The sequence below is a fragment of the Pseudopipra pipra genome, chromosome 2 (assembly GCF_036250125.1).
Source record: "Pseudopipra pipra isolate bDixPip1 chromosome 2, bDixPip1.hap1, whole genome shotgun sequence".
Classification (NCBI taxonomy): domain Eukaryota; kingdom Metazoa; phylum Chordata; class Aves; order Passeriformes; family Pipridae; genus Pseudopipra; species Pseudopipra pipra.
The window spans coordinates 6,509,086-6,534,466 of NC_087550.1; the positions used below are offsets into that span (position 1 = coordinate 6,509,086).

The window sequence follows — 25,381 nt, forward strand, 5'->3', positions numbered from 1 at the left end:
ACAACTTTTTGGTAGCTTTGGCAAGATGCTGACACTCACACCCTCTTTAAGTCTTTTAAAAAACAAAATCAAACAGTTGTGTTTCCAGGGAAATCTCTGCAGTGGCTCTAATTAACTGTAACAATGTTTTCTTTTCTTTTTTTATTTATTCTTTTTTATTTAATTTTCTTCTGGGCCACTGCTAACACAGCTGGCAAAGGAGAAATTCGGGATACCTAGTGACCTAGTGGTTCTAATGCTCTGCTTCCTATGTTCCTATGTTCCTATGCTTCCTACATATTGGTCAGTTGGCATCAAGCCTTCAAGAGGATGATGAACAGTTGGAAGAGGTTCAGAGAGCCATGCAAAGAAAGATTCATTAAAAAAATGAGGATAGGTTAATTCAATTTATTTTTCTTTTCAAAGAGAAAGAAGCAGAGATGCTTGTGGTAACTTTTATGTTACTATTACCTCAACTGATAGCACAGTCATCTTCAGTCTAAAAGACAAAAGGCTGAACAATGTTCAAGGCTTTGAGTTGAAACCAGATAAATGTAGATGAGAAATAAGACTCAAATCTCAAGATGTAAGTACAATCAATCACAACAAATTACTGTTTAAAGCTGCTTCTCTTTCTTTACAAATTCTGGAATCAATATCAGTGGTTTTTTTAGGTTTTAAGGAAGTTTTGTTCTCTTTTGTTGTGGGCTTTTTGAGGAGGTTTTTCTTGGTTTCTTTTTAAAGATCACCTTTCCACAGTTCCTAGACTCAAAGCAGGCTGTGAGACTTCTGTGACTTCAGTTGTTAAGGAAAGCCAGACCAGTTGGTTTTGGAAAACTTAAAATTTATAAACCTACCAATCCACTGTCTGTGTATTCTGCTTACGGTGACAGACTCCCAGACAAGAGCAGACCCACACCTGGGAATCTGCAGACACCTTGGGAAGAAAGTCCCTGTTTCAAACAACTTAAAGTCTCCATGGATAAAAAAGGTTTCATGCTGCAGGTAGAAAGATGCACAAAGAGGAGAGATGACTTTGATCAAGGTGAGTCTTAGCTTTCCCAAAAATCTGGTCTGTCCCAAAATATGAATCAATCCAGTGTTAACACTGGTGTCATATTACCTCTTATTTTGTGAGAACTAATTAGACAACCTTAGGTTGTGGTTGGTGGGATCAATGCTGTGCAAGGACAACAGAACCTTCAACATCTCTTTTGTATCAAAGCCTGACCTGCACAGCAAAGAGCAAACCAATACATGCTACACACAGTACATACATAAAAAGAATTCCCTTAAACTCAGGTTTTTGGTCTATGTGCAGTAGATGAAATGACATTCCAGATATCACCTTTCAGAAGCTTTCCTAGAATTCATCTGACAATGCTGAAATATTTTACATGCATTAACTTTACTATCTGGACAACTTAAAATACAAAATATTAAAAAACACCCCCAAACTCCTCATAACAGAGTTCTACAATTTTTGAGCCTCATGAGTTTTGGAAAACCCATGTCCAACATATTAACCAGTAGAATTAACTGAACTTAAAATATTGCTTCAGCAGTATCTTTTTAACTATAATCCTAAACTGTCAGAAGTCTTATCTTCAGCCATCTCAAAGGCTGAATTCAGCAAAATCAGTATTTTCTGCAAAATCAGATATTTCTATATCATTTGAGATGTCCCATTGCATTGGTATGTCAAAGGACAGTGAATCAGTTGTCTCTTAGGCCAATATCCTACATATTTTGACTCTTGACTCAAGAGTAGAAATTAATGATTTATTTCTCTTCCAAAACACTTATTTTCACAGTCAAGGAAATAAGATTTTTGGTGCTAAAATCCTGATAGAATAGCATAAATATATTTATATGTTCTCATATTTATACTATACCTGAGGGATTCCAACTCTGCAAATAAATCTTGTTATTTTCTAACAGATGCAAGTAAACATTCCACAGTAGAAATAAATCATTTGCCCCACTATAGAATAATTTTCCTCAAAAGCAAAGTAAACTATTTTTTCAATACTTACAGTCTGTCAGACAGCAATGGTCAAGTTCCACCAAACTGTGGCAAGTTGTAGCAGGTTGGTTCTCCTGCCCAGGCTGGTTTTTTCCACTGCATATCCCAAATTCATCCTGGCTCCTGAAGGAACAAGATGTACAGCATCATATCCGTAGTTAAATAGAGAAGGGATAGACAAGGCTCTTTACCTCAGTTTTGGGGCAAGCAAATCTTGGAAGTGTTGATTTTCTGTCAAGCACTATTAATCTTAATAAATTCAGCAATGCAACTATCAATTTAAACATAGGTAACTGTGGAAAGAATTAATCCTGAATCTAATTTTGTTTGCTTTCTTTAGGGGCATCGCTTCAATAGCACCCAGACATCCTGCATTATCTAATTGCATTTATCCTCACAACAACCTTCCAAAAAGGAAAACACTATTATAGCAGTTTGACAAGTGGGGATCTGAAGCACAGAGAAAGTAAACAACCTATTCAAGGTCACAGAGAAATCTGTTTCAGTATAAGCACTAAATCCCAGATTTGCTGAGTCCTTTGACAGCACGATCCACTAGTGTTGTCTCCTTACTGGTACCAGCAATTCTACCTGAAAGGACAATCAGTATTTGCCTTTTAATTGCCATAAACTTTTGATTTGTAGTAAAAAGAAATTAGGCAAATTGCACAAATCAAAAATAAGCTAGGAAAAAGAATCTGACCTGAGATATTCTACACAAAATACAAACAAAACCGAAAACGCTTTTCTACTTCATAGAGGCAGTATTTTCTTCTTTCAAAATATAAACTTCTTGGTGACAGCAGTGCAGCATAAACAAAAAGATAAAACACAGCATGCCTCACATACTGGAAAGAAAAAGGATTTCCTCTCTTTCCTTTTCTCTTTACACATATTTCATTTTCCCTCTCCTTGCTTCTCCTCTTCCTTTCATTAAAGAAGATAAGTCATAGCAGTGAAGTTATAGGTACCTGTTTCCCAGTTAATTGATAGTATAGGCATTTTTACTATTTCCCTAAGGATGGTACAGCTAAGACTAAAAATATTTCAAGTTCAAATAGGTAAGCCCAGCTCTGGAGCTGCTAGGACATGCTTTGCTCAGAGCTAACCTCTCCTCAGAAGAATCTCTCATCACAAGGACTGAGAGGATTCTGGGAAACATTTGAACTACACATTTTAAGGAAAGATAATGTGAATGACAAAGAACCTAATTGAAAAGCAAACCAGGTATGTGTCACAGGGAAGGCAAACTCATACAGAGATCAGGGAAGTTAATTTACTGAAAGGTTAGAACTGAATCAGTCTTTTGGTACCAAAAGACACATACAATATTAAGCAAGTAATTTGCATTATAAGTGCCATAAAGAATAGGCAACTTGCACAAAAATGGCTGTAAAAGGAGCATGGAGAGCAAAGGGGAAATATGAGTTAGTGAATAAAGCATCAATTTGAGCTGAGGAGCTCTAGACTATGTGCTAGTTTGCCAATGTCTTTCTAGCTATTCTGAACACATTGTTTCCCACCCACACTTCGCTCTCCCTCCTTGTAAAATTCAGCAGAATTGTTGCCAATGCAATCACAAAATAACAATGATGGCATGGCTGTGGACCTCCGTGCTGGGGAGCACTTGGAGTTCTGTCAGACAAAAAAAAGCTAATCATTATTCCTTATGAAGGAATATCTCTTGGCATCTTAAATATCACTCAAAAAAAATTGGTTGAAAAATAAGAAAAGCAGTGACTTCCCCTTCAATGCTGCATAATTAGTGTTCCTGCTCTTGTATATCCTAACACCACAAAGGCAGCAAGGTTCTGCTGCAGCACCAGATGTTGGTTTTATGCAGACCCTCCCTAGGAAGGGAGTTTCTGGACACCAGCCCCACAGCAGAGCAGGTGCAGCTCAAAACCAGCTCGAGATCCCAGGCTTGTCATAAACTGGCAAGGCTACAGCCACAATCCAGCTTCACTCAGCCAACTGCCTTTTGACAGAAGGCCCCTTCAGGGGCAGCTGCTATTGCTCAGTATTTATGCTCTAATCAATAAGGCAACTGGTCAAAGAATTGGCTATGGGGTCAGAAAGCTGCAGCCTGTGCTCCAGCTTCCCCATCAGTGGTGTCAGGAAGCAAAGAAAATTGTGTCTTACTGGGTGTCACACATTTTTCTGAAGCCATTTCAGTTGCCACAACACAGAGGGCATGTACAAAATTGCCTGACTCATTCAAAAGAGAGAATGACCAGTTCAGCAACTGTTACAGTCCAGTTACCAGCTGCAATAAGGTTCTTTAAATGGATACTACGAAGACCAGATTAAGGCATTAAATCCAAATGTTAAGGTCTCAAACAGAAAATGAACTTTATTTTTATTAATAAGTAAATGCTAAAAAAGAGGGAAGGGGGGAGGAGAAGGGGGAAAAATAAGGAAAGTGAAAAGCTACCAAATTAAATTACAAAAGGACTGCCACCACAAGTGAGGGGAAAAAACTCAGTGCATATGACCTCAGGCAGTCAGCAGGAGGACTGTCGAACGGAGGCAAGTGGTGAGCAGGGCGGATGGGCAGGCGGGACAGTGGCAGGCCAGAGATGGATGAAAGCGGGTACGGGGGTCAGCAGCCAACACTGGACCCTGAGTTGAACCCAACCAAGCTGGAGGCAAGCGGGAGAGGTGGAACGGATGCAGGCGAGATGGAGTCAGGCACGATGGAGCGAGGAGTGGGGCCAAGACCAGAGCAGACTGGAACACTGGAACTTGGTGGACTGGATCTTGAACACCACGTGTCCTGGGCCCAAACAAAACTGAACTCTGGCTGTCTTGGACCACCAAAACAAAAGACCACCAACAAAAAACTCTCTCCTGGCGATGCTGGGCATGGTCTTAAATACCCCTTGGTCGATGCTCATTGGCCGACTTGCCTCTGGGCAGACTCCTCCACGCTGCCGATTGGTCAGACCATCGGTATCTGGGCAGGCTGGCTCTGCCTAGGTGGGGAAATGTAACTTTTCTTTGCTGTAGACTCTCCAGGGGGGCTGGCAAGTAGTCTAAAAATGTCCTCTCAGGACGATGAAGACAGCCCCGCCAGGAGTTCAAGACAGAGTCCGCCATTTTGTTCACCAAACCAGTCACTGTGAAAACAACAAAAAGAGTAAGAGGTGAAAACATCTCTTACAGCAAAATAAGGTAAAAGGTCTGACTTTAGATGTTTAGATGTTTTACTGTGTTATTGTAAATATTAGATGTTGTTCTCTAGTTTAGGAGCACCTCACACAGTGACAACCTATTGATGACAGCTCTAGTCACTGGTCCTTAACTACCTTTAACTTTCTTGACATATACTGTGCAGTACACTCCTAAAACCAGTTGAAATAGAGTTATTGCCTACCCCACTTTATGTCAGCAATTTTCAAATTTCCAAAAATTTACCATTGGAGGTAGGAAATCAGAGTAGGAAATATAACATTTCTCTTAAAAAAAAAATTGCCTGATTTGCTATACTCTTTTGTGAATGGGTTTGAAATAGCTCACAGAATCAAGGAATCCATCAACAATAGATTTAAAAATTAAGAAATCCTAAAACACACCCCCATAAGTGTGGAAGATATTGCAGAAACCTGGTTGGTAGAGAGAGGACACATTAAAGATTCTATACCGCTGGTCTCACGCTAAAACAAGAAAACTATTAGAAGGTCACTGATCAGTGTGTTTGTGAAACTGCTTTGTTTAAGAAACTGCAAGGCTGCATTGTCTGCTGTGAAGCTGTATTGTTTAAGAAACTGCATACGTGATAGAAAAATTAGAGCAACAGGATGGGAAAGGTAGAGAAAGTAGCAAATAGTAAATAAAGTAACTATAGCCATGAGAAAGAGGCAGCATTTGCGCAAATGTAACTTAGGTAATTAGGAGCCAATGATGAGCTTGTATTTGGAATATTAATGAGCCTAATTATTAACCTTTATAAGCATGGAGTTTACAGCAATAAAGTTGGATTAGTCATGATCAATACTGTGATCGTGTGATACTTTCCCGTCGTCCGCAACACATAAGTATCTAGATTTGCCTTATTAGAAGAGCAGAGCAAATAATCTTTCCCAAGGTCATTGCTACAAATTAAACTTGCAATTTGTTAGAATGATTAAATTCCCCAAGGGAATAACATAAATCTCTCCAGTATATGGGACATCCATGTTAGCTCATTTCACACTACATATTTTCATTAGCTGGCACTGTGGAATGTGCTCCCTGTCTCCATATGTTCCAAGAACTCCAGACTCGGCAGGTGACCAATTCAGACCCAAATTTGGCAAATCTCTCCCTTGATGTGACATCTTGGTGTCAATTCTTCTTCACTGCCTTTGCCAGCAGCTTCTTCTGGAGGCCAGCAAGAGCCCACTCTGCTGTTGCATAACACTGTGGGATGTGATTTTTACCTTAAATTGTGCAGAAGCCACTTGATGCTCAGGTGAGAATACCACATTCATCTTGAGGCTGACCTTTAAGCTTCTCTTGTTGCAGAACACACACTCTTTACACTCACTGAGCTTTCCCTTTCGAATCGAGAAGTGAAACCTTATGACAGAAGTTGCCTGTGTACCTCAGTTTTTGTGAAAAGAAAAGATAACATTTACTTTTTATACTGGAGCATTTGGGAAAAGGTTGTTGTGCTCTTTAAATACAAAATTCCTTTTGCCCCAAGTTGCTGTTGCTGCTCTCCAACATCCACTCATTTTCTTATGGGGTTTCTTTCCATATTCTACTGGAAGGATAACTGAACTGTGTCTGAAAAAATGAAAGAAAAACCACAAAACAACAAAGAGTAACAAATGCTGTTTAACAAGAAAAAAAGCTGATCAGCTAAAATGGTACAGGAGAACTTTTCTTTCCAAGTCTGAAGAGATGAGGAAAAAGAAATAAACTATAATAAATATTTTGTGATCTAATTTTTATGAATCAAATTCGGATGGGACAAAGTCCATTTGAGGGAAAAGAGAGGGTGAAAAATACAGATACAGGTCATAGTATTTTTCACTTTAATGGTAATCCAGACCAAATCCAGGGAAGTTACATTTAATTTTAAGCTAATTCACCGAATAACACTTTATTTAACAGAGAGAAACAACCAAGCTCAGTTAGCATGTGGCAATTGGTTGGCATATGGTTGATCCATTTCTGTCTAGTAGAGTTTTCTGGTACAGTAGGACCAGAATATGGCACAGGATGCAGGATTAGTATCACAAGAAAATCTAGGATCATATTGGCAGTCTTAGAAAGAAATGCTGCATTATAAGTCTGGTACTAAAGAAATAAAAAAAGCTTTTCCAAACTCCCACTCTATCACATGATGTTTAGGAACTTCTGAAGAAAGACACTGTCACGTCACTCTTTCAGTAGCACTGATGTTTCCTCACTAAAGTTCTGGGGAAGCAGCCTCCAGGACACTGACTTCACTTCTTGCAAGATTATCACTTGAATTCCACTACTTCTTCTGCTAAATTCAGGCAAAAGCTTGATCAGTTTAACCACCAATTCCACAGGTGACTGATGCCACAGATTCTCTTCACATATAATGTAGATGACCTTAATCATCCTAAACGATTCTTGTTCCTCCAAGCTCTTCACTGCTCACATTAGTTTGATGTAAATGTTCATCACGTGGTCCATATAAAAATCTCTCAATTCTCCAATAGTTATTTAGACATGCAAAGGGAGGGGAAAAAAAACCACAGAAAAGGCTGCAGAAAAGCAACTAACAAAACATAAGAACCTGCCTGGCACCTTATTAATGCCTCCTTCAAGTAGCCATACACATCTCAATAAATCTCATCCATTCTGGAGCACAGTATTTTTCAGCCTCATTATTTTCAACATTTTGCATGTCATTTCTGAATGGTTGCTCAGAAATAAAAGCTTGTCCTTGAGAAGGAAGAAAAAGTTACTATATTTTCAGTCTGGATCACCTCAGAATATAAGCACTGAAATACTAGAAATAATGTAAACTCTCCAGTAAAATATGATGATATAGTATACCTAGAAATACCTCAGCTTAATAGGTGTTGTGCCATTAACAGTGGATTTTATGGAAGCTACAGGAGGTAAATCTGTCAGGCAAAGATTTACAATAATATCCCCTGCAGTGGAAAATTTTCATCACATTTAGGACTGTCAGGCAACTGGTGTGTTTTCTTCAGCCCCTTTAGGCATGAAGGCCCCTTCATTTTATTTAAAGGCTGGTGTGTTCACCTTCAGGCATTTCTGCACTGACAAAGGAAGCTCTCTATGCCCTCTTTTTATAGATGTTACCCAGAGCTCAGGTGACTTTGCACATTCTTTCCAAATAAAAACCTTATCATATGTGTTGGACATTGGACAAGCAAGAGGTAACTTCATGGCATATACAATTTATAGCATGACAATTTACAAGGTTAAAACAATGTCTGCAATACAGTGCCTGAATATTCCCAGGAAGCAGAGCAAACAAACTCTGCTGATCTCCCAGGGGGACAGCAGTGGAGTAAAGGGCCTGACAACCTTTTTGGCAGATATGAAAAGCAGCCTAAAAAGCACATATCCACATGGGATGCATCACTAGCAGTGAAGGTGAGACAGGGAACAAGCACTTAAGAGACTGTACACACTTTCAAAATGCAATTAATAGAACATCTATGCCTTATATCCATTACTGTTTTCCTTTTTAAATATATATATTTTTCAAAACAGAAGTTTGAAAAAATATGTCATACAAATTCAAGGCTTTCATGAAACAAGTATTATGAAGTTAACACAGGCAGAGCTACAGGCACAGGCAAGTGTCTGGGGTGCCCTCTGTCCTGACAGTGAACAAATTCTGGACACCAGGAATGGAAATTGCACTGGTGGCATGAGTGAAATCTACATTGCAATTGCTGTATTTTGCTAAGGGTAAATCACATTTATGTGCTGTTGGGCAATACATTTTGTATCACTCTGCTAAATCAGAAATCCCGTGTAACATCAGCTGTCTTCAAATAAGTGAATTTGGTATTAAATGTGACACCCTCCATATATGGAATAGCTAAAAGGAATTGGTCAGAGGGTGTTGCACTCTGTGAAAGTGTACTTAGGAAAAGTAAGTGCGTACTACAGTGAGAATAGAAAATCTCTGAGGAAGAGTCCTGCAAGGAGAGAGTGGACAGAGGGGAGCATGTGATCCAGTACTTGGGTTCAAATCCCCATGTAATCCTAGAGAGATGAGTCTGGAAGTCATGGAGTTGAGCCTAGAAAGAAGGAGAATGGGGTAACATGGTTTATGTTTGTCTTTGTTTCTCACCACCCATATCTATTTTTGATTATAAACAAAATAAACTTCCCCAAGCTGACACTGCTTTTGCTACTGACATGTTACTTCCTAAGTAAACTCCCTATCTTGTCTCAACACACAAGTTTTTAATCTTATTTTCTTTCCCTGTCCTACTGAGGAGAGGAAATCAGAAAACAGCTGGGTGGGCATCTGAAAGACAGACACAGTCAACCCCTCCCTCCAAGGATTTGGGCCATGTCTGCAGTAATTTCCTTACAAATTTCCTTACAGTATGCAGGTCTCTAAAGTTAGTATGAAAAAAAAAAATCAAACCCTTAAAAGGAAAATAAAAAAATACTAAGTGGTTGCATTTCTCAAAGCAATGTTCAGCTTCATCCCTTCTTGAAATGAAAGAGAAGTTTCACAGGAATCAAACTATAACAGAAAAGCAAACCATGGCTTTGATTCTAAGTCATTATTTCTTCTCTCTTTACTCTCATCAGTGGTATAAGAGCACAATCAGAGGAAACCTAACTATTTGGTACTTGCAGTGCATATTCCTAAAGGTGAAGATCCCTGGCAACTACTGTTAAACACAGTCTTACTGGGCTAATAACTGAGGTAAAATATCTTCACACCCCAACACTACAAACGCAGGAAATCTCGAGCCAAGAAACTCCTCAAAACCCGAGCAATTACAGGCTTAAATCTACTTCCGATCAAGAACTTCAAAAGCACCTGATATCCAAAAGGAAGCCTGTTATGCACTTCCTGCAGAGAACCCCTTATCTTCTACAATCCTAATTAATCTTTCAAGCTGCTTCATTTCCAGCTGACAGAAACAAAATACCTGCATCTTACAGGTTTATTCACAAAACAGCATCTTTCCAAACTAGTCCACATCGTGCCATTCCTACTAATTCAGTTTTGGCCCAAAAGCCCATAAATAATTCATTAGCAACACATCCTAAATAATGCTTCCCAGTCACCAGTGGAACATATAGTACATTTCACTGCATCCTGTGGTTCTGAAACTAATAACTGCAATTTCCATGTTAAAGCTATCTGCAAGATAAATTCAAATACATGGAAATAGTAACATTTAAACTAAATTAAAACACTTTGCAATTTTACTTTTCACCACAAACACTGTAATGTGGATTCCATTAAAAAGATTTTCCTCTCTTAAAGATTCAACTTTTAAAATCCATATTTGACCACAGCCTGTCAGGGGTCTCCTGTCACCTTCACACTGTGTTTCAATGGTATTAAGCTGGAACTTACAGATCGCAAAACCAGAAGAGGTCATTACAATCTTATTCTCTGCACAAAATGGATGAATTTAAAGATGACAAATGACACCAGCTCTGCCACATCCCCGGACTGGTGAGCTCTGGTAGTTAATTACATTTACAAATAAAAGTCTCCTATTTTGATTTTTACAACTGTCTTAATTGCATTGCCAGAATCCTATAATGCCCTTGTCATCCAACTGGCCTCTGAAGACAGAAGCTTTTTTTTACAGCCTCACCGACTTTGCTTCCCCTTCCTTCTGTGAAAATACTTTTATGGATCTCTTTAAAACACCCTCATATTTGAAGGTACAATTTCTCAGGAAGCTTTAGTCCCCTTTCCATTATTTTGCATGTTTATTTTATTCCATGTACAATGAATAACAATTATTCAATTAACATTTTGCCGAATATATTCACAATTACACTTACACACACAGAGAAATTAGATTGATTGCCTAACCATGACTGCATCCAAAAAATTTGGACAATTGGTTTGTAATCCCTGTTGCAACATGGAAGGAATTGGTAAATCAAAATTTCCCTGTTTTTTTTTGCTTCAGGCTCACAATTCCAAATACAGCATCAGATGTCCTAGAAAATAACTATATAGCATTTATTTGAGATTCCCTAGTGTAGTGAAATTAATTAGAAAAAGAAGAATTTTTTGACACATGCTTATATGAAAGATGCAACTGGGGTTGCTTACCCAAATCAATGAAAAAAAATACATGGCCACTCAAAAACAGTGACACAAACACAAATATTTCATAAACATTATTCACATTCTATGTCCATTCTTCAACATTTTTCCTGGGATGCTGTTTAAAGCCTCCTCAGATGGACTATTTTTGCAATTGTGGCCATTTTGTTGCTAGGAGATGGACACAAAAATACGAAACTATCCAGTAATTTTGTGCTTTCCTTAACAGCACCACTGAAACCAGCAGATCCACCCAGAATTAAGCTGCAGATCCAAGGTAAAGTCACAATGGGATGATCTGGAAGTCAGCATTTTCTGAATTATACATATTTTTTGCCAACTTTTTGAAAATTAATATATAAACTAATTTGAAATATGTGCTCTACATGTTCGGTTCATGATTCATCTTCACATATCTGCAATATTTTATATGACCCTGCCTGGATTGCCACACAACATGTAGGAGTAGAATCCCCTCAACTCTGTATATCACTTGCAGAATCTGTTCCTGTACTTATTGCAGCCAAGTAACAATTTCTTCAATTGCAATGTACTTGAACTATTTTCTTCATTGGTCTGAAAAACTCCTAAAGATTTAGGGGAAGGAAAGCAGGGGCAAGGAAACCACAAGGGAAAAAAAACCAACCCCAAACCATCCTTTCTACATCTCTGTATTTACCGTTCACAGAAATAAAGGTTCTTGCTCTCTTAAGGCTGAATTTTGCAGTAAAACTTCTCTTAAGGAATTTTCTTCTGTGATTACATCCCCTGGAGCATAAATAACAAAATAAATACAGGGCAGTTGCTGGGATTTAGCATCATTTTTTGTGATGACTGGGTGGCTCAGTCCATTGGAAAACTACAGCAACACGTTGCCGCGTAAAACCTCCCCTCAGGAACTGCAATTTCACAGTTTGATTCCCAGCACTGCCTTGCAGGGCTGCTCCTGTAATGAGTTTCTGGAGCTTCACACACTGTGTGAAAGACTTTCCTTTGGTGTACTTTCCCAATAGGTAATGCAGAAAACATTAATGGGAAAGGTAGTTAAAGCAAAGCATATCATGGGAAGACAGGAGAAAGCACTCAATGCTTTGGTAGAGGCAAAGGTGGACTTTTTTTTTTTCTCTGCTGCATTGTCTTTTTCTCTTCTACATTTTTATTTCAGAGCACAGACACAGTTGTTCTTACACAGCTCAAGTACAGGGAAATGGGGAACATTGTATTTTTGCATGGGTCACAAGTGCTAATAGCAAACCCTGGCTTCACGTGCTGAAAGAGCAAGTAAATTGAAAGAACCAGGAATAACTCAACCAGGAAAGTTCAGCCAAGGAGAAAAATAAACAGTTTCACGCACACAAGCTTTACAATAACTTTGCTATGAATTCGTTCAAATTTCTTTTCAGAGCACAACAAAAACTGTTTCTACAAGTGCCTATTTCCTTTGGTCTAAGAAACTTCACACTTGGTGCAACCTCTTTCATTAAGTGTTTGTCTTTTACATTTTACATAACTGAGTTTGTGGACATTCAAGAGACACTATAATAAAGCGGGGATTTATTTATTTATTATTATTTATTATTTATTATTTATTATTTATTATTTATTTATTTATTTCACCTTTCAGCCACTGAAATCTCAAGAGCATTCATCCAGTACAACGACATTTTTATGTAGCCAGCAGTAAGATTATGGCTGTACACTTGGTTTCAAATTTTTTCCTTTAAAATACAATGAATTAAAAAAAAACCCAAAACCTTATGGATGAACATAAGGAAGGTTGTGTGTGGCCATTTCATTCTTACTTTGAGATTTGCTTCTGTAAGTTGCTGTTTCAAAAGCACTTCTGTTATGTAAAAAACAAAAAAACCAAAGCAAAACACACACACAAACCCCAAAACAAACAAACTAAACAAAACACAAACAAACAAACAAACCCAAAACCACTACAGCCAAAAAATCCCACAATAACGTTAAAAAGACCAGCTTAAAACAGTGCCCCCCTGCCTTTAAGAGAGCACAATGATATAGAACAAATGTCACTGGGAGGGGCGGGGGGACAAGGGACAACAGGAAAATTGAGGTCTAAGTAAATCTTAATAATTGGAAAATTACAAATGTAGAGATAAATCAGTCTGTGTAGACCATACATAAATAAGCAAATGAACATTCATTTCTAAACTCAGTTGCTTGGTCTGTCAAGCAGAAACAAAAGCAAAAAACTAATAGCCCATATCTCACCAAATTAGGAACCACTGGAGAACAACTCACTTCATTGCAAGAGGTACTAAGGGCAGACTTGATTTACCAAGGCAAACCTGTACTGGCTGTTTCTAGTCACCTTCTCACTGCTTATGTGTTTGGAAATGGCTTCCAAGATTTGCTCCACAGTCTTCCCAGTTCCTGAAGAGAGGATAAACACTCTCTAGCTCCCCAGATCCTCCTTTCTCTTCCTGTCAACAGGTGGGAAGTTTTCTTGCCTTGAGCAAACTCCCAATCACCAGGACCATCCCAAGATAATATGCAGCACCGCTGCTCCCTCAGTAATCCTAAATACACCCCCTTTTTGCCCAGGCACTTCTCTATGTCCAGTATTCTCACCACAAGTATCCCTATTGGGACAGCGCACCTCCAGAGCAAGAGGGGTCTGCAGCACGAGCTAATGTTCCCCCACTGGCCATTCTGGAAAACAAATGAGCTGTCTGGGAAGTGAAGTATGGCTGTCTTTAAATTGCTCTTCAATTTGTTCAGTTTGATATAGCAGGACAGGAAGCAATTCAGAATAGATAAAATTCTTAACTTAGTCAGAAAAGCAATCACATTTATTTTTCCCTGAATTTGTCATGAAGAGGATCTACAGGACCCAAAGCCAGGGCTGCCACTTTAGAAACATTGGTGTGCCAGAATAAAGGCATGAAGAGCTCCCTATGGAATATATCAGGGTCTTGTTCAAAACAGGGATTTCTGTTGCTCTGCTTCTTCAAAGATTTATCTCTTTCCCTCTCCAATCTCCAAAAAAAACAATAGATTTGGGATTGAAAACAGTAGGAACAGCACTGGGGCAGTAGGAAAAATGGGGAAGAAAATTATTAAAATAAGAGCTGTCCTCCCACTACACACAGGTAACACTCTGACAGCTTCTTCAACTATAATATCACATAAACAGCATTTTGAATTAAATTCAGACATTTTTAATTTCTGATTTCAAATTAAACCTCCTCTAAATTCCCACCCACTTAAAGAAAGACAATTTAATTAATTCCCTGAAGATGTATTTGAAGCGACATGAGAGCCACCCCCTTAAGGATAGGTAATATATGTTCTGTCCAAATGGGAGACTAGCGGAAAACATACACAAAGCCTACTTTGTGGCTACTTTTTGTCATCTGAGTTAAGAATGAAACTGTCCCATCGGCTTTAATGGCTGCTAAAAGATTACATTTTTTTTCTTTTAATATCACTTCTGCCTGTTTCAATGTCTCTAAATTCACAATTCTATTCATGGTAATGCTATTTTTACCAATTTTGCCAACTTTATTGGGAAGACTCTCTTTTTTAGCCCAAAACTCAGAATTAGACAGAAGTTTTGGTAAAGATGGTATTAGAAGAGGCCAAGTGCAGAAACCTCCAGGTAATCTGGACACCTTCAGTATATCCCCTGCATTTGAAGGACACACAATTTGCCAAAAGAGTCTGGACATCAATCTTGAGCATAAGAAACCTTACACACCTAATTCTGGGCATCACATAACTCCTACTTTGCAGTTCACTGTTCTTTAATTTTTCACATCTCATCTGATCTGGATTTTGCTACTCCAGAACCATCAACGCACCTCATTAAGCATTCAAAGGATCACAAAGGCATCAGTCTACAGAAGAAGTCAAAACTGCATTTACTTTCTCTTCTTTAATCTCCCGGACCCTAATTGCCATATGACAAAAAAGAAACAGTTGTTTACCTTTTAAAGTCTCAAGAGTGCCTGCCAAATTAATCCTTTTAAGCAGTGTTTCGTCAGCTCCAGAAACAAGTAAGTAGCATGCAAAGCAGCAAGAGGCTCCCTTAAGAGACAGTAAACACACATACTGCTTCAAAATTAATCTTGACTATTATAACTTGTCAAAGTTCCTTCCTTTTTCATATAGTCCAGAGGTTGCAAAAGGTTGTGTGTTTTTTTCTCAAAGCAGACTTTGAAACTTATTCAAAAGAGTTTTATTATCTAGATGTATGCAGGGGCCAAAACACACAGGGGAGGTGGTGGATAAATGTTGTCTAAAGCGTGAGCTCACAGAATATTAAAGCAGAAAGTGAGCAGAACTATTTGGTATTAAACTCCTGAAAAATATGGAAACATGTTGTAAAACCATGCAATCCTCTCCAAAGGCTGTGAAACAGTACATAATACTAATGAAGTCTTTGATGCTGTGTCCTAAAGTCAGTACTGTACATTTTAGAGCACAATTATTTTTCCTCCCCAAGACTGAATTATCACCCTGTAGATAAATATCACTCTGTAGATAAATTCACATGAGCTGGAAAGTTTTTATATAAACTGATTCTTGTACTATAACTGAAACATTAAAAAAAAAAAAAAGAAATAATTGCTTCCTCAGATAATGCTTACACTTCAGCTGCAAAGGAAATTAAATCTGCTGCAAAAACCAGACAAGCATTTCATGTTTCAGCACCAAACTGGAAGCACATTGATGGGCTTTAGTTACAATCACCAGTACAGCTGGAATATCCTGAATTATTTCCAGATGTTCTCTTCACATTGCCCTCTACCTGCTCTGAGATAAGCCAGTGTTCCCTTGGGATAGTCTTTCCCATTGTGTCTGCAGCAGAAAATACACCTAAAATTCTTCTGCCAGAACTGAAGCAGCTGGTTAATGGCAGGAAATCTAAACCAAGGAGCTGCATATTTAGGTGCAATCCAGCACATAGGATGTATGATTGCCACTTTCTTGGTATCTGAAGGCCTCACCTTGTTTTTATAGATCTCCGAGCCTTTATGTGGCCCCCTACTGCCACCTCTAAACTCTCTTGCAGTTGTTCTTCCCAGCATTATTTCAGTCTAGAGATTTGAAGAGTTTGTTTGTAATAAGAAGGCTGTAGTCAAGCCGAAATAAAAACAAATTTGAGAGGCAGTCTGTAAGAAATGAGGCTCTTGGTGCTACCTGGAGGTTCTGAGCAAGATCAGTGGGAATCAAAAGGTGCCAGACTGATATCCCAAGTGCTACAAGATCTCATATGATTGCAGGCCACACAACAGAATGTCTGCTCAGTCCCACTAATACTGCTGCACTTACTGGTATTAGGGTTGTTACATAGTCACATCATTTTTTTAGCCCTACCAAGAAGACTTATAGCAGAGGTGAAATCAGGAGTGCAAAAGGATGCATTTTGTCAGTGACCTGCTTTGTTTAGACACATAGGTATAGATTATGCTATAGAGCAGCTGGGAGGCAGCCTCCCCATAATTCTCAACCCAATATTACAAAGCTTTTAAAATATGCCCTACTTTTAGTAATAGGAGGGCAAAAATTTTGAAAGAGAATAAACAAGCTGTCTCTCGTCGAATCTCTTGAAAAAGAGTTATGTCCCAACATGAAATTTACAAAAGGAATCTCTCATATCCTTCTCACAATGAAAAAGGTAAGTAAAGATTTTCCTATATATCTCTTCAGGCAAGTATAGTGCAGAAGGTTGCTGCAAACTTACTCTTTAGGATAGAGTGCCAAGTAACAGGGCTCTTCTCATTTTGCCAATTCATTATGTCATTCGTCAATATTATTAAAAGAAATATAAGCTGGTTTGGAAAAACAATTTAGGAGAGCATTTCACTTCAGAGCTGCTCTCCAGCCAATAACTGGTTATTCTGTTATGAAAAAGTGTGTCAGTTTTACCCCACTGCTTCAGATCGATCTTTACTTGAGGGATAATCTGTCTGTTGGCAAACAGTAGCACCAGTCCCATTAGTTTCACTTTGGATGGACCAGTGTTTACAAGGAGATTATCTAACTGTATTAATATAAAAATCTCAGCAGTAGCCAAAAGCCCATGTGCTTGAAATACCTTTAACAGCAAATAGGTTGAACATTGGGAAGTAAGGATGGAAAAAAAATTTAAAACTCTTCAGTGAGGACAGGCACCAGAGGGTTGGCATAGTTTTTCTCCTGGTACGTGACTGCCTTCTGTCTGTATGGACTTCTGCATCTTCAGAGTGCACGCAGCTATTTGCATTCTAACCCAGCAAGCAATAGGCTAAAAACAGTCCTGAAAATCCACTCTGTGGATACTGAATGGTGCTCTAGGAACTTTAAATTTAAGCTTATTTTTTCCCTAGCAATTACAGGCGGTGTCGCAGAAAAGAAACCCAGGGCTTATCACTCCTTGCAGAGAGATGTTCCCGTGTGCAAGAGAAATCATGTGTCCAAAATACATTGTAATGCACCAGCATCCCTGTACATGTTCACTTCAGACTCTTGGTAGCCTTCCTGCCTTCATTGCTGTCCCTTTATCAAAGCTGGAAACAAAAAAATACAGAAAAAGTGCAAGTGCATTTGCCTCCCAGACACCATTAGTAAAAACTGTTCTTCAGGGTTTCTAAAGTCCCAGGCACTACAAACTTTTAAATTTGATTCCTTGTAGAACCACCTGTGCTCTGCACAGTCCAGTATGCTAACTATGCACTAAGAAGTCTGTTCTAGATATGTGCTGAAAAATCTACACACCTGAATGCAAGATAAAAGTCAATAAAAGATAAGATTGGCAAAAGATTGCTAATACTGAAAAATCTACCAGAAAGCAAGATGACCATGGAGTTCAGTGACACCACTCAGAACAAAGGACTTCTCTGACAGTGAGCTTTCCAGACAGCTGGTTCTCATTAAATATATTCACATTTTAATGTACAAGGCAAATGCTAGCTAGAGCACACTGTGGCATAGCAAACTCTAAGGCATCAGTTACCTGATAAATCCCACATATATTCCCTTATTAATTTTCAGTGCATCCCAGTAACCTCTGGAAAAAAAAGGCTGGTCTCTCCACCAGTTTTTCAAACAGGAGCACTTTCGAAGGAGATCAGGACCCATGTCACAACAGGCCATTGGCATTTCCCATCACACACAGAGAGGAACACAACACCGAAGGTACCACCAAAAGAGTTCTTCAGTAATGGAACTGCTGTTAAAAGTGTGAATTCCAGAGACAGTTGGTTTCTTTCAGCAAGAGTTTTTGTTTCTAATTACTGAGGGGTTAAAAAATACATTAAGAGAAAAGTTTTTAAGGAGAGGTTCCCACTCATCTTTTCAAACAGAAGCTCTCTGGTTGGAGGCTTTGACCAAATCCTGATCCCTGGTCAGTCCCCAGACTGTGGGCAGGGGCTTTGTGGGATTTGTCTGCCAAGCCTGGAGTACCCAAGTTTTAGCTTGGTAAAATAAATGATTTCCACCGAAAAACATGTTTAAACCCTAAATCCCACACAGTCCCAGCTATTATTTTCTTCCTTACAGAAAAAGGAAAGCAGAAAACTCTCAGTGTAAGAGTCAACAGCATCAAAGTGCAGCTTTTTTTTGTTGTTGTTTCCCTGGATCCTGGGCTTTTTCTTCCATGCCAGTTGTTTTTTAGTCTATCTGATACTGACACTAAATAGAACTGTCTTAGCTATTCTCAAAAAGAAGAACAAAGTCTGTACCAGTGAGTTATGCCATAAAGAATGCCACAATAGGAGGTGTCTACAATACGTGGGAGATGCCAACTGTACCGGAAATATCATGCCTTTGTTTTCTGCAGGCTCCAAATTTACACCTGTAGGATTTTTATACCAACAGTGACAGGCAGACACTTCATTTCCTTTAATCTCCAGTTGGATTTGTACTATACTGTTTTCTCCAAAGTCTTGCCCTATTTTCAGTAATAGCAGGGCAAAAATATCCAAACAGAATAAACAAGTTTTCTCTCCTTGAATCTCTTGAAGAAAGAGTTATGTCCCAACTGGGATGAAGGCACACAAGACTCAAAGAGAAAGGTAAGGAGTCAAGCTCAACAGATACAGTCTCGCAAAGACTGACTTCAGGTTTTGTATCTGTGTGCTATAAGCTGCTTCCAGAATCAGGAGGGAGGGCATGTGGCCATGAAGAAAAATTAGAAATTTCCCCACAAAAGAAACATTAATATGAGAGAGGACATGCTATGAAAAATTAAGAGTTACAAAACTGATTTCCCAACATGAGTCACATCAGAATGTGCAAACTTGCAGTTCCGTAACTGCTTGTACTAAAACATCAATCCAAGAGATGACTCATACAGATACTTTTCAGAATAGCATATCTTAGTTCTGCTGATACTGACTAAAACAATTAAAATCTTCATTAGGCTATAGGCACACAGCTACCCCTGCAAATTTGAGACTATTTATCTCATTTGTCATAACCTGATGACCTTCAGAAAGGCAAATGTGCACCATGTAATGGTTTTGTGTTGAATCTGTTTCACTAGAAACTGTTGCCATACAAACAACGTAACATAAGATATCATGAAGTTTATTGTGGCCTTTTATTCCTCTGTCCACACCATTCCTTCTGGTCCCCTACCAGAAACATACTCTGCCTATTTTTCATCAAAAAAGGGGCTAAGAAAAGCCTTTTCTTTTTAAAAGCAGGATGCCAGTTGTATAAGCATTCCCAACAAGAGGTTTTCTGCAAAACAGAATAAAAAAGAGCAAAGCTTCACACACTCAAACAGCATGTATAGCATTAATGCTTTGCTTTTTCCCTTAAAGATTTATTGTCTTAGGAGATACTGCCTCTCAACAGTTCACCACAGTAATGCTGCATAATGCTGCCAACACAGCCAAGGTTTGGAGGAGAAATAAATAATGAGAGTTCTTGAAACAGAGTTGACATGAATTGAGTTTACAGTTCCTCCCTTTGAGTCCTCATTTCTCCACCTGGAAGTAATGATGTGGTGAAGCCTGTTGTGGGAACTGTTAACTCACTGACCTGTGCCCAGTTCAAGGGCTATAATATATCTCCTTGTTCTACTTACAACGCCATTCATGAGCTTGCTGGTCCAAACATTCACACACATTAAACATTCCACTAGGTAATTAAAGGCAAAGTGCTGCTGCAGTACACTTCTTTTTAAAATGATAATCTTAATTTTGATAGATATTTATGTTTCAAGCTATTAAAACTATTGGAGTTCAGGCAGCTTGTCATATTGATATGAAATCCCTTTCTGCTGAAAGTGGTGGTTGCATTGGAACCAGATCAACTTCCAGTAGGGCATTACTTCTTCCATTTACAATAAAATTAAGGACATGGTATTTGTACTCCTTGTTCCAAAATACTCCAAAAATCCAAAACAGATCTCCACAGGGGCTATAGTACATTACTGATGCTTCATAATCCAGCTAATATTTCCTAAAATATTCAAGGTATCTGGGTTAGAATTGGAAAATGAAACAAAGAAACATCCATGACTGAAAGACAGAAATACTAACGCAGCCCATTTCCCACATAAGGGAATTCCAGGCAAGGCTTTTGCTCCCCCAGGTTTTTTTGTTCCATATGTTCCTGAAAAGTTAGACAAAAAAATCAGAACAGAAGAACACACTCTTAATAAAATAAAAATGCCAGCTACTTGGCCATACCTTTCCCCAGCTTCATTGCTGCACAAAGAACAGCAGAACAGGATTGATTTGTTGCTAAAAGCACCTCTTCAGTCTTTTTTCAGGTCTGCCACAGACTTCCTCTTTGACCTAGAAGAAAATATACTTAGTAGGACAGGTCACCTGCTGTGTGTTCCAGTTACTTAAGTAAAAGGGAAAAAAAAAGGAGGGAGGCATGGGGAAAGAAACTTCTTATGTTCCTATGACATGAAGGAAATTTGAAGCTGAATTGAGCTTTTTATTTTGCTTAAAGCGCTCTGGAAATCTCTGGAATAAACATTCCTTAATGTAAGAAAAACTCCAGATGAACAGTTGTTTAGGCAGGTGTTAAAATCAATAAGACCTCCACAGTACCCATTGTAAAAAAAGTATACTACACAGTTACAGTAAAAAGCAGTGTTATAATGGCTGGTACAGGGAGTGAGAAACAAATATTAAAGGGTCTTCCTTTGCTCTTTTGTCTGCAGACATCTCAGGGGGTTCAGCAATGTTTTACCCAGATGCTTCTTCTTCTGGAAAGTGGTATCAGGCCCTCTTACAGCTCTTCAGTCTATAGAACACAGATGCAATGATATATTACAGTCATAAAGAAAGGCCTTGGTCAGTATGTGCAAGAGCTGGTGGGGGACTTGGATGTGAGGGACCAGCCTTCTTCAACAGCAAGGGCAGAAGAAGGCAGAACAACACTTTGAAAATTAGTTGAATGTCCTACCACTTCAAGAAAGGAAAATTTCAGCTGAACCTCCCCTGGCTTTGTAGTGTTTATTAAAGTCTTAATTGGCCTGACACAACTTCATTTAGGAAAAGATAACTGATGCATACACTGCCTGTTCGCTCACAGGGAGGGAAGCAAACAAGCAAAGAATTCCCAAGAAAGTGGAATGATTGAGGGGAGAAAGGAATGATCGATGAGAAGAAAAAATTCCATAGATACAACCATGCTTACAACTGCCTACACATATTTTTGAATTTTATCTTGCCTTCACTTAAGAATAAGATGTATCACACTTATTCCAAGCAAAAGGTTAGGATACAATAGCTGCCATTCTGACTTACTCCTACAGCAACCAGTTCATGTAGCCATGTCCTTAAATACATTCCAGTATTACTGTCACCATCCAAGGCAGCACAGAACTGCAAAATTTCTTCAACTGTAATTAAACAGATCATTTCCTTTTATGTAACTCTGAAAAGCAATAAGCTGCTATTAGCAGGTGGAAGTTCTAATGCCAGTTTATTGGTAGCACTGACTTGATACCTGCTGATAGTTACTGAGAAGGCCTGAAGTTCAACAAGAGTTGGTGGGGATGAAGCAGCTTGCCAGGTGTTTTCCTTGTTGTTGATGGACTGTAGCCAAATGAAATTATCAGTTTTAAAACTAGCCACTAGCAACTGGGTTTCAACAGGGAAACATTTTCATAAAAAAAAAAAATTAAAAAAAAAAAAATTCCCTGTCTGTTGCTGCAACAACTGTCACTTAACTTGTAGTAATTAGATGCAGTAGCAGCCAGAATTCCCTTTGATTTCAACACCTTCCTCAAAAAATCGAAGCACAAAGACAGTATAGCACTTTAAAATAATAAAGATCTCTTCAACAAAATAAAGTTTCACAGCTTTCTGAGTTTTGTAAACAATACTTAAGGCAGCAGACAGGTGTTAAAAATTTCCTAGAGGACTTTTCCTAATTCGTATCTGTAGAGTTGTAATAAAATAACAAAGATGTGATTAAATATGAGAAAGGCAGCATGCACATATAATAAAAGAAATGCATACTGTTGTTTTGGATTGAATACACAGGTATTTTGTCCAAAGTAAAGCAGATGGCAAAACAAACACGTAAGCATCCACTTTATCTTGCAGATCCTGTGGTTCTCTGATTACTTTTATATTATGGATATTTCAGCACATTGGTAAAATAAGGGAGATGAAAGACAGACAAGACAGATTCATGTTCCACAAATTCATTGTCAAAGCAAAAACAACCAAAATTATCATAAGCACAGCAGTGCCCTTAAAAACACATCCGCAGAAACCAAGTAAATGATATTACCTGAGTATGCAGGTTATTCCCTTGTAGTTCCTCCTATTACAGACTATACCCTAGCCAGAGAGTTCACCAACACATGACTCCAGCCTTTTAGGGTTGTCCTTTTAAACATATATGTGTCTATATACATATATATGTGCATGGGAGCACATAAACACAGATGCACATAGAATATACACACAGATATATATTTTCATCAGTCCTTAACCTCAAATGCCTTTTGCCACGAAGGCATCAACAGGGAAACTTAGAAATTAAGAAAACTTCAGGTGGAAGTGTGAAAAAAGAAAAAACCAGCTTTTTATTAACAAAATCTGAACAAACAAGAAATAGTGCAATCAAAAACTTTCAGAGGAAACAAAACAAAGTCCCAATTCCCCAGGTGGGGGGGAAGAAAACCGCAGCAATCCGGAGCGTGGGGGAGGGGGGAAGGCAGGACTGTCCCGGCAGTTCAACAGCTGCTCGCAGCCCCGTGCGCCCGCAGCAGCCAGCAGCCGATGGTGTCACAGCCAGCCATGAAGGAGTCCTTTCTCCCACAGGCAGTCCCGAAAACAGAATACCTCGCTCTGAGATGGGTCAGTCTCTCTCTCTCAGTCGTCCTCCGCGAGGTGTCCTGTGGGGGGGAAAAAACTTCCTCTCAGGAAAAGAAAAGGAGGCGGCCGAAATCGGGCTCCCCGCGGACCAGCCCCAAATGCCCCTGAACAAAGAACTCCCCCTGCTGTCCCCCGCGGCAGCCGCGTGTCCGGAGAGCGCTCCCCCCACCCCTGCTCCGGCGCTGCCCAGCGCCTGCGGCTTCGCGCCGTCCCGCCCCCCACCCCGGAAAAAACAGATGCGGGGGAGGCATTGGGGAAAAGTTGGTCATCTCTTTTCAAACCTGGGACAGTGCCTCCTAAATTCTTAACTCACTCCTGAAATTAGTAAAGATTTTGCAGTGTTTCTTTCTCTTTTGCAAATATTAGCAAGGCTTAGTCCATTACCATAAAAATTACTATCATATATCCGTCTTCTGGAGGAGCCTCTATTCTTCCTCAGTAAGCAGGTTTGTTATTAAATTTATTTGAAATTCAGCAATAACATTATACAATGCATTTTTATTAACAGACTAGCCAAGAAATTATTCAAGAACATAACAGCTTTTCTGAACTGGATTTAAATTATCATCAATCACTCAATAAACTATAACAGAATTTCCCCTTTCTGCACATTCTGTCAAACTCCACTGCCTGTTTTCCTGTCTAAGGCTTATGATGGCCAAAAGGCATCTCTGAGAAGCCTACACTGTCAGACTTGGACATGTAGGATATGGTATGTGCTTTAAAAGACAAAATTGTTCTTGGAGTTTATGCCCCTCTCCCATTATTTCGTTTTTCTTCCACACTGCAGTCTTCACAAGAATAGCATATATCATGATTTTTCAAAATGCATTCTGACATATTGATCAAAAAATAACAGCAACCAGTTTTAGCAATTTACAGGCACATGTATATATTTTTCTCACTATTTGCTTGTGTTCCTCTGCTCAGTTTTTTTCCAGTTTTTTTTTGCTTTTTCCTCTCACTGTAATCCAGCACCATAATATCCTTCTTTCCATTCCCATAAAAATTTTGTTTGAATTGCACAGGAACACAATTGGCTGTGCAGCAACCCTACAGTTACTTGACAGAGACACAGCACTCTTCCCCAGCTAATCCAGAAATCATTCTGACTCGGGAAGATGATGGATATCCAAAGAAGTGTGAAATGTGGTTTGCAGAAGCCTACCTGCAGGGAGATGCTAAAATGGCCAAGGATGTACCTGTTGTGCAGTCCAGGACAGCTATTCTGAGCCCCTTGACAAACATTGCCCTGATTTAAATTAATTCTGTCTAATTTGATATAATGTTAAGTCAGGACAAATGAGGTAATTCTGTACTTACCCCAATTACTGTGCCATTTCTGGGCAAGGTACAGTCTTGTTTCAGCCTCTTCATATCAAAATAAGATTAAAAGCATATAATTTATCATTTGGAATTATCTTATTGTCATGGTTTGAGATAGCCCCAAAATCCAATTCCCTAGCTCCATCCCCCTTCCCACATCTCAACCTAATGTGAGATGGGTTTTTCCAGACAAAACACACCAGACTCAAAGTGGGGGAAAGGGAATATATTACAATGACTGTACAAATAAATATAACATCACATTATACACACGATCACAACTATCTCTACCATGACATATAGTATTTACAAGGATCAGATCTCTTCTCTCCTCCAAATAAAAGTCCAGGAGGGAAAGAAGGACAGATCCCTTCCAGTCCTTAAGCAGCAGCATCTTCTAAGGCAGCAGGTTCTGTCTGTCTTCTCCACATGCAGCAGCTGATAGCTGGCTTTCTGCCAGCACTCACGAGGGGGCCT

At 39.0% G+C, this 25,381-nt stretch overlaps 1 long non-coding RNA gene across 1 annotated transcript in view; it reads right to left on the bottom strand.

The window, feature by feature from the left end:
* The window catches only part of LOC135408651 (uncharacterized), a 123,306-nt gene extending 98,414 nt beyond the window's left edge, over positions 1-24,892 (bottom strand). The window contains exons 1-2 of the long non-coding RNA XR_010427758.1: positions 22,989-24,892; positions 20,921-21,028 (exon numbers count right to left, since the gene is read on the bottom strand). This is a non-coding gene — a long non-coding RNA (uncharacterized LOC135408651). The remainder of the gene's footprint in view (positions 1-20,920; positions 21,029-22,988) is intronic.
* Positions 24,893-25,381: the final 489 nt, after the last annotated feature.